At 53.7% G+C, this 9,964-nt stretch overlaps 1 long non-coding RNA gene across 3 annotated transcripts; it reads right to left on the bottom strand.

Moving 5' to 3' along the window:
• Positions 1-1,655: 1,655 nt before the first annotated feature.
• Positions 1,656-9,865, bottom strand: LOC140640470 (uncharacterized). 3 transcript variants are annotated; one of them, XR_012037187.1, is made up of 5 exons: positions 9,437-9,865; positions 8,978-9,083; positions 8,114-8,246; positions 3,007-4,509; positions 1,656-2,314 (listed from the first exon to the last, which is right to left on the bottom strand). It is a non-coding gene; the product is annotated as an uncharacterized lncRNA (long non-coding RNA). The 3 variants fall into 3 exon arrangements; XR_012037188.1 differs by lacking the exon at positions 1,656-2,314 and having other exon boundaries at positions 4,262-4,509; positions 8,987-9,083; positions 9,437-9,846; XR_012037189.1 differs by lacking the exon at positions 1,656-2,314 and having other exon boundaries at positions 4,262-4,509; positions 9,004-9,083; positions 9,437-9,846.
• Between the last annotated feature and the right edge of the window lie 99 nt (positions 9,866-9,964).

The following is a 9,964-nucleotide window of genomic DNA, read 5'->3' as shown; positions in this document are numbered from 1 at the left end:
AGCCTATAGGCAGGGCCTCTGATCTGGCCGATGACTCCGAGTCCTTTGCTACAGTTGTTGGTTTGGTTGGAGATGGCAAAGTGGCGAAGTCTTTGGGTTGTAGGGCTTGTATTAGGCAAACTCGATGCCTGGTTGAAACAATGGCTCACTTGGAGCGTTGGGGCCTTCGCTTAGGAAGCAACGAAATCTTCCAGACAGACAGGTACTGAGATCGGTAGTCGACAGAATGGTGTGTGGTTGCACTTGACAGGTTTTGTGTGTATTTCGTGTGTGTGTGTGTGTGTGTGTGTGTGTGTGTAAGTTTAGCTTTGGATGGACCCTCTAGCAGATGAGCAGCTGCCTGGCCCAGGGGACGATCTCTGATTAACAGGTCCTAGGAGAATAGGTGCCCTCCCTCTGGCCTCCAGTCCTTTGGGAGGGGGGCAAGATTGGAAATTTATAAAGATGGGGGAGACATTATCAGAGGCCTACATATAGTATATAATAAGTCTTTATGACCATGGAGGGGAGACAAATCCCCCTTTAAGTGTAGGAAAGGGAGTGTAGGACATTTTTAAACTTGACATTGAGTTTTGAGTTAGCCAAGGATTTGTTTTTTTTTTTTAAACTTTTATTTCTTTTTTATTTATTTATGATAGTCACACAGAGAGAGAGAGAGGCAGAGACACAGGCAGAGGGAGAAGCAGGCTCCATGCACCGGGAGCCCGACGTGGGATTCGATCCCGGGTCTCCAGGATCGCGCCCTGGGTCAAAGGCAGGTGCCAAACCGCTGCGCCACCCAGGGATCCCTAGCCAAGGATTTGAATGAAGAGATATTAAGGCCTGAGGCAAGACTGTTTGGGGTTCATTTGCTGGAGCAGAATTTGAAAAGATTTTTGAGGAAACCATTATGTCTCTGAGCTAAATCTCTCTGACGCCCATCAGGGACATAAGAGTTCGAGTGAGTCCCTTTTCTAGGAGCCCAGTACTGTGTATCTTGAGAAGTGAAATGTGTCCCTGGTTACTACCAGTCCTGTCTGTAGCTCCAGAGGGGTAGGAGTGGGCTGGCCAGGCCTTGCTTTGTGGCCTTAGGATATGGGGAGACAGTTTTGGGCTATCTCTTGGACAAGAGATTCGAATTCTTTACCCTCAGTCAATGGCCCACGTACAGATGGGGCCAGTTGTTGCCCAGGGGGCCAGTGCCACGATGACTGTGTTGACCATTGAGTCCTGACCTTTGCCAGGACATCCTAAGAGGTGAAGAGCAGCAATGTTCCAACGAGTACTGTCATGGCTATGATTGTTGCCTGTCCAAGTCACACAGTCAACAAGCTCTCACTGAGAGCTGATGTTCATTCAGTTCGTGGGGGGCTCCTGGTTAGCCAGGGGGCCTGGGAGAGGGGGACCTCCCTCCCCGCTGGCAGGAGCACAGGGCTTCTGGCCAGGGACTGGGGACAGGGGAAGCCAGGTGGTTTATGCCAGAGGGCCCAGGCTTGGCTCCTTCCTGTTGTAGGGGGGCCTCGTCAGCTGTGCTGAGCTTGTGGGATACAATTTCCATGACCCAAGCAAAGGGGCAGCTGCATTTGGAGGGCCTCAGGCTCAGAGTCCCGTGAGTACCTCTATCTGCAGGAAAGCCCAATATGTAGCCAGCAATGTTTTTTTGAAAGATTTTATTTATTTATTCATGAGAGACAGAGAGAGAGAGAGAGAGAGAGGGAGAAGCACCTCCATGCAGGGAGCCCTACGTGGGACTCGATCCCGGGTCTCCAGAATCCGGCCCTGGGCTGAAGGTGGCGTTAAACCGCTGAGCCAACCGGGCTGCCCAGCAATTTTGGTTTTAATGGTGTTTAGCATGAGGCCAAAAGAGGCAGTTTCTTGCATCAGAGGCCAAAAGAGGCAGTTTCTTGCCCCTTGGGCAGCTCATGGCCATCCTGGGTGGTTGGAGAGCCCGGGGTGGGGGGTGGGGGTGGGGGTGGGGGCAGGAGAGGAGGTTGCCGGCCTCCAGGGTGAAGGAGTGAGGCCCTGCAGGGAGGGCCTGCTGACTTCATTGGCTCGGATCTTAGAGCCTTTCATTAGAGGGGGGCCTCCGAGGCTGGAGGCTGGGGAGGCTGGGCCGACTGGAAGGAGCAGCCTGAGTTGGATTTCGGCAGAATTTGTCCGTGCGGAGCCCGCCGCCAGGTGCTGGATTCGTAAGCCCTGGGGCAAAGTGTGTCGGGTGACTCTCGCCAGAGGGAGCCGCCATCCACGTGACGTCCCAGCTGTGCTCCTGGAGGAGGGTCGGGTCTTGTCTGCGTGGCTGGCGGGCGGAGGCAAGGCTGTTGAGGCCACACGTAGCCTGGAAAAGGTGTGTGTCCCTTCAGGGGTGAAGGTGGACAGGCTGAGGGGCCACTGAACGTATTAGCCAAACTCTACAGGCGTTGGTTGGGTGGAGTTAATTTTAGCAATATTGGGTATTGGGTGGGGGCTGGGTGCCCATGGCCAGCTCCTCCCCTCTCCCTCCCTTTCACCCTCTCCTTCCCCTCCCCCTCCTCCTTCTCTCTCTCCCCTTCATCTTCTCGCTCCTTCCCCTCCTCCCCCTCCTTCTTCCTGTCCTTCCCCTCCCCCTCCTCCCTCTCTCTCCCCTTCATCCTCTCCCTCCTTCCCCTCCTCTCCTTCACCCTCTCCTTCCCCTCCCCCTCCTCCCCTCTCTCTCCCTTTAACCCTCTCCCTCCTCCCTCCCTCCAAGTTCTCTGTGGATGTGATCCCTCCTACCCCACTAGATCAGAGGAGGAGTGGGGCTTTAGCAGACAGCACAGCTACGGCCTTTGGCCTTTGCCGCAGGACCTGTGCGGATGCCAAGGTGCCCAAGGGGGGTGCCCTTCACTCTCAGTGTGTGGTTCCAAATTCATGGGTACCTCTAAGGAGTGCTCCCCACCTGCTCCCCTGGACAGGCTGATAGGTAGGGAACTCCGCACCTCAGTTTGCCCACCCCCTGTCAGCGCTGCGGGCTCAGGTGCCGCCCCGGCCCTGGGGGGAGGCAAGGGATACCTGTCCCTCGGAGGATCCCCTCCTAAACTAGGACCTGAAGAAAAGGGGTGCCCGGAGCGTCGTCCTGGAATCTTGGCACGTAAGGGCTCTGGTCAGAACCTAGGGAGGACCCGGCCTCCGAATTCTAGGGTGGGATCTGTGACCACGGGGTGGCGGTGGGGGCAGCGGCCCCAGCAGGTGGCCCGGGCCGCTCGCGGCTGGTGCGGGCAGTAGGTGGGCCCGGGCAGGCGGCCTCCTGCTCCCTGGGCTCCTTGCTTACGATGTTGGTGTGATACTGTTCGGGTGGGTGAGGCCGCAGCTCGGGAGGCGGCTGCCACGGGCGAGATGCTTTGCTCCGTACAGTTCCCAGGAGCAGGGGGGACACGCCTGCTGTCACCTGTCACCCCACTGGCCAGGCGGAAGGTTGGGGGGGCGGTGAGGAGGGGAGGCGGGGAAAGCCTGGGCAGGGTAGACAGGTTAGGACCGGCCACGGATCATCTCTTTCAGCTGCCTGTCCCCAGTCCTCGGCTCCCTGGCTGAGGGGGACCCTGCCCCCCCTGTGAGCCGCGGCTGTGGGTTGGCTGTGGGTTGGCGGGTGCGCAGGAAGGCTCCCGGGCTCCGCACTTACTGTCGCTAGGGACTGGTTAGCCCTGCGACGGGCGGTCTCTTCAGGCTCGGGGGTGACAAAGCGTCAGAAATACAGAGATTGGGGTGCTGGCTGGCTCTGTCGGTGGAGCGTGCGACTCTTGATCTTGGGGTCGTGAGTTTGAGCCCCACACCGTGGGTAGTGATAACTTAAAAAAAAAAAGAAAAAGGAATAGCAAGTCGGAAGGCCTGAATAGTACCCCGGGTTGGGGTCCGTGGAGCATTTCCTGCTCCACTGCTGCACAGCAGCCCAGGGCGCTCGCTGCCGCGGGTGTCTGTCCGTCCATCCTGCTGTGCGGGGCGGCTGGCCTGGTCTCCAGGAAGGGGCTTCGACCAATAAGGCGGTTATGAACATCCTTACACACGTCTTTGGTGGATGTCTAGTTTCATCTCTTTGAGCCGAGCGCCCCGCCGTGAAATTCCTGGATCACAAGGCCGGTGTAGGGACGCCCAGGGCTCAGCGGCGTCTCTGCGTTCAGCCCAAGGAGTGATCCTGGAGACCCGGGATCGAGTCCCACATCGGGCTCCCTGCACCAAGCCTGCTTCTCCCTCTGCCTGTGTCTCTGCCCCTCTCTCTCTGTGTGTCTCTCATGAATAAATAAATAATCTTAAAAAAAAAAAACAAAACAAGGCGGGTGTATGTGGTGCTTTAAGGAGATGGCCCCGCACCCAAAGTGGTGGAACCAAGCTTCAGTCTTGTTGGCCCCTTAAGCCTTTTCAGGCTGAAGGCTCATGTCTGTCTTCTGATCTGGAGAATCCCTTTATTCCTTGTTTGATGGGATTCATCCATTCTTTCATTCAGTAAATTAGTAGCTATTGAGGGCATCTCTGTCCCGGGCATTAGAGACATCAGGGGCGAACCCACGAGAACAAGAGGCTCTAAAGAAAGAAACAGACAATGATCAAGTATGTAAGTACATGCTATAAAGATTTATTTCAGATAGGGATACTCATCCTTACATATAATTAAATTATAATTATAATTTCGGTGACAGATGACTTCTGTGAAGACACTAAGGCTGCAGAGAACAAGAGCCCCTCCCCTCTGGTAACTGACGGTTTGTTGCCTGTACCCGGGAGCCTGCTTCTGTTTTGTTTTGTTTTTCAGATCCCACATGTAAGCAAAATTGTGCCATATGTCTCTTTCTCTTCACTTAGCATAATACCCCCTAGGTCCGTCCATGTTGTTGCAAATGGCAAGATCTCATTCTTTCTTATGACTGAGTAATATGCCACAGTGTCTGTGTGTGTGTGTGTGTGTGTGTGTGTGTGTGTGTGTGTAAACCTCTTCTTTACCCATTATCAGTCAATGGACACCGAGGTTGTTTCCACATCTTGGCTATTGTAATTAATGCTGCAATGAACATGAGATGCATATCTCTTCAAATTGGTATTTTCTTGGGCACCTGGGTGGCACAGTTTGTTAAGCATCCAACTCTTGGTTTTAGCTCAGGTCATGATCTCAGGGTCGTGAGATCAAACCCCATGTATGGCTCGCACTGAGCAAGGAGTCTGCTTGAGATTCTTGCCATACCCCGCCCCCCGCCCCACCACCGATCCCTCAAGCATGCTCTTTCTTAAAATAAATAAATAAGTAAGTAAATAAATAAATAAATATATTTTTTTCTTTTCTTTAGATAAATTCCAGAAATGGGATTACTGGATCATAGGGTGGCTCTGTTTTTAACATTTTGAGGAACCTCCGTACTGTTTTGCAGAGGGGCTGCACCAGCTGTATTCCCATCAGCAGTGTGCGAGGAGGGTTTCCCTTTCTCTATATCCTCACCATCGCTTGTTACTTCTGGTTTTTTTGTACTAGCCATGGTGACAGGCGTGAGGTGATCTCTCATTGTGGTTTTCATTTGTATTTCTCTGATAATGCATCTTTTCGTGTCCTGTTGGCCATTGGCATGTCTTCCTTGGAAAAATGTCTGTTCAGGTCCTCTGCCCATTATTAAATCAGGTATTTTGTTTTAATATTAAGTTGTGTAAGTTCTTCATATATTTTGTACATTGACCCCTTATCAGATGTATTACTTGCAAACCATCTTCTTCCACTAAGTAGATTGCCTTTTTGTTTTGTTGATTTTTTTCTTTTTTTTAAAAATATTTTACTTATTCATGAGAGAGACAGAGAGAGAGAGAGAGGCAGAGACAACACAGGCAGAGGGAGAAGTAGGCTCCACGAAGGGAACCCTACGTGGGACTCGATCCCGGGTCCCCAGGATCAGCCCCTGGGCTGAAGGCACCGCTAAACCGCTGAGCCACTCTGGCTGCCCTGTTGATTATTTTCTTCACCAGACAGAAGTTTCTTAGTTTGATACAATCCCATTAGTTTATTTTACCTTTTGCCTTTTGCTGCCCTTGGCTGGAGACTGGTCCCCCTCCAATACTGCTAAGACTGGTATCAAAGGGCTTCTTGCCTATGTTTTATTATAGAAAATATATTTTTTTAAGATTTTATTTTATTTATTCGTGAGGACACAGAGAGAGAGGCAGAGACACAGGCAGAGGGAGCCTGGTGTGGGACTCCATCCCAGGACCCTGGGATCACAGCTGAGCCAAAGGTAGATGCTCAACCACTGAGTCACCCAGGCGTCCCTAGCTAATTTTTTTCCAGGATATTTATTTATTTAAAAGAGAGAGTGAGTGTGTGAGAGAGAGGGAGAGCATGAGTGGGAGGGGGAGGGAGAAGGAGGCTGCCTGTTGACCAGGGAGCCCAACATGGGGCTCGATCCAAGGACCCCAGAATCATGACCTAAGCTGACAGTAGATGCTTAACTGACTGGGCCACCTGGGTGCTCTGAGAAGATTTTTTTTTAAGATTTTATTTATTTATTCATGAGAGACAGAGAGACAGAGAGAGAGAGAGGCAGAGACACAGGCAGAGGGAGAAGCAGGCTCCATGCAGGGAGCCTGATGCGGGACTCGATCCCTGGTCTCTAGGATCATGCTCTGGGCTGAAGGCGGCGCTAAACTGCTGAGCCACCCAGGCTGCCCAGATTTTTTTTTTTTTTTTTTTTAAACAGGTAACTTTTACCTGCCCATCTCTGGTTTATTTATTTATGTACTTTGCAAGTGAAATAGCAATAGCCTTTTGTGGCTCTTGAAATGAAAGAGTCATTCTCATTTCTCAACCCACTTCTGCCTTTCCAGTAGCTCCTTTTCCTAGGTGGGAAGTTCTTCCCTTTCTTGGGGTGGGTGCCCTCTTTTCCCTTCAGTGACTCCCTCCTGTGTGGGCTGACTGTGAGTCACGGGCTGTGAGCCTCCCCTGGCTTCAGGCAGGGTCGGGAGGGGCTGTACGGAATGCATTCTGGCCTGTTCTCCGCAAACATGCATGGCAAAGAGGGCTTTGTGCTGGGGAACAGCGAGTACTACAGTTAAGACTTCGTGGGTGTAGGTACCCCCGCTCCTCACAGGCAGTGGAAGACACCTGGGTCTGCAGTCAGGGTCCCTCGTGTAAGTCAGTGAACTCCCCACCCGGGCTGCTCCTCCTCCCAGGAGAAATGGGAACAGGGAAGATTATGGAGGAGTCACAGAAGTTTGGTTATATATACAATGTATGATAAAGATTTTTGAAGAAGAAATTTCATTTCAAAAAGGAACTTTTGGGCAGCCAGGGTGGCTCAGGGGTTTAGCACCGTCTTCGGCCTGGGGCATGATCCTGGAGATCCCAGATCAAGTCCCACGTGGGGCTCCCTGCCTGGAGCCTGCTTCTCCCTCTGCCTGTGTCTCTGCCTCTCTCTCTCTCTCTCTCTCTCTGTCTCTCACGAATGAATAAATAAATAAATCTTTAAAAAAAAGTTCCTTTTTTTTTAAAAAAAGATTTTATTTATTTATTCATAGAGACACAGAAAGAGAGAGGCAGAGACACAGGCAGAGGGAGAAGCAGGCTCCATGCAGGGATCCCGATGCAGGGCTTGATCCCAGATCCTGGAATCATGACCTAAGTCGAAGGCGGCGCCCAACCGCTGAGCCACCTGGCATCCCAAAAAGGAACTTTTTAAAAAAGATTTTATTTATTTATTTGAGACAGACAGAGATAGAGAGAGAGCATGAACAGGTAACAGGGGCAAAGGGAGGAGCAGGCTCCCCACTGAGCAGGGAGCCAGATGTAGGGCTTGATCCCAGGACTCTGGGAACATGATCTGAGCTGCAGGTAGATGCTTAACTGACTGAGCCACCCAGGTGGCCCTTAAAAATGAACGTTATGATTTCTAGAAATATTGGGAAGATAGTATCAAGAATAACTTCCACACCCAACATTGTTTAAGATCTTATAGTAGTATGGTGCGTTTGTTACAATTAGTGGAATCACAGTTGATATTATTATAACTGAAGTCTATATTTTATTCAGGTTCTCTAAGTTTTTACCTAATGCCCCTTTTCTGGTCCAGAATCCCACCCAGGACACCACCTTACAGACAAATAAGTATTCTCTGTCATTGCCAAAACCAGGGGCATGGTGGGGAGGCTATATCACCTGTGCTATGATCAAGTCCATCATCTGGAAGTCAGTTTCTGTGTTTCCGGCTGGCCTCAGGGATGTGGGAATTACTTGGCCGGGGTGCTGGATTGGGAGTCACTGGGCTAGATTCATCTGGGCAGGTTGAGTCCTGGGATAGATGTAGGAAAAGAAGGTTGAGTCTTGGGGTGGTTGAGTCTTGGGGTAGATGTAGGAAAGAAGGTTGAGTCTTGGGGTGGTTGAGTCTTGGGGTAGATGTATGAATGAAGGTTGAGTCTTGGGGTAGAGGTACAAAGGAAGTTTTCTGACCCTGTCCTGGGGTGGAGGGGGCTGGTGGGAGTGATGGTACCCCAGAAGGCAGAGCTGGGACCCAGATCTCACTGAGTGTGACATGGGGGTTAACACACGGACTTTGGGCTTTTCAAGTCAAAGATCAGGGGCTTGTCCCTGTGTTGCTGCTTATTCTTGTGTTCTTAGGCGAGGCCCTCATGAGCTCCGAGCCTTGGTTTACTCATCTGTAAAGTGCCAGCTGGTGGGAGGTCCTTTTGGCTGAGAATAGAACAGGTTGCCCTGGGGAGCAGTGAGTTCTCTGTTTTTGAGGATGTGCAAGCTGGGCCAGGTGACCCCGTTGGGTGCTGCGAGGGGTGGTGGCACCACTAGGCTCTGAGGGTCTTCGTGTTGGACTGGGAATCCAACGTCTGTGCGGGCCCATATTCCTACCCCTAAGCAGGGCAGGTGGCTGGCTGCCGAGGGATGCCCACGCACGGTTGCTTTCCTTTCCAGCTCAGGTCGGGGCTGCCTTTGGGCCTGGGCGAGGGGAGGCCTGCCAGGTGTACCACACCCCTGGGCCATGCACTTCCAGGAGACTGGAGGGAGACGCACCATCGTTACCTCCCTGCCTGCGGTACCTTTGGCTGCCAGGCCGGTCTGCTCCCCGGGCGGCTCCCAGCACAGGCCAGCTCCGGTCCTCAGGAAAACCAGCCACACCCTACAATACAAGGCTCCGGAGGAGTGAGAGGAAGAAGAGAGGGATCCCTGAACAGGTGAAAATGAGGAGCCTGGTCTCCCTGTGCCCCCAAACCCTGGACCCTCTATTTTAACAAAGTCATTGTTCTTCGAGCGCTTGCATCTGCTCCTCCCTGCACGGCCAGCACGCTCCCCCTTGGCTGGCTGCCGACTCCTACTCATCCTTCAAGGCCCAGTGCAGAAGGCTCCCCTGCTGGACCTACCTACCCCTGCCTGTGTCATGGCACGTCTCACCCTGAGTCATAATAGGCCTCTTCCGTGTCTGTGTCCCTGTGTCCCTCCATTTTCCTGAAGGTAGGGGCGGGGCTGACTCACCTCCATTTGGTTGCCACAGACACAGCGTCTGCCCGTGGCGCTGTCGTGGCGTGAGAGGGCCGGGTGGGGGACGGCTGGGGGAAGGGAGCGTCGCTGTGAACCTCTCCGAGCGCCTTCCGCTCACTGGCACTGTCGCCAGCACTGCACCTCCAGCGCCCCGACCTCCCCCGCCAGCGGGCGCTAACCCGGCAGGTCCCCCGAGGCAGGGGCGGCGGGTCTGGGCCGCGGAGAGCACGGGCGCTCCGCCGGGAAACCGGGCCAGCCCGGCGGGGTTGCGGGGCGGCCCCGCTCGGCCTGGGGGCCGGGGACTCCCGCGGGCCCCTGGGTAATAGTCCCATTTGCAGCCGAGGTGACCGAGGCTAGGGAGCCGCCGCCGCCCGCCCAGGTCCCGGCCGCGCCGGGGTCCCCGCGGGCCTCCCGGGGGGCGCCTGGCCCCGCCCACAAGAGGCCCCGCCCACAAGAGGCCCCGCCCCGAGCCGCAAACTGGTCTCCGCATCTGGCCCCGCCCACCGAGGCCCCGCCCACCGA

The sequence above is a fragment of the Canis lupus genome, chromosome 9 (genome assembly GCF_048164855.1).
Source record: "Canis lupus baileyi chromosome 9, mCanLup2.hap1, whole genome shotgun sequence".
NCBI classification, from domain to species: Eukaryota; Metazoa; Chordata; class Mammalia; order Carnivora; family Canidae; genus Canis; species Canis lupus.
The sequence above is the reverse complement of the archived record's forward strand: the minus strand, read 5'-3'. Positions and strand labels throughout refer to the sequence as shown.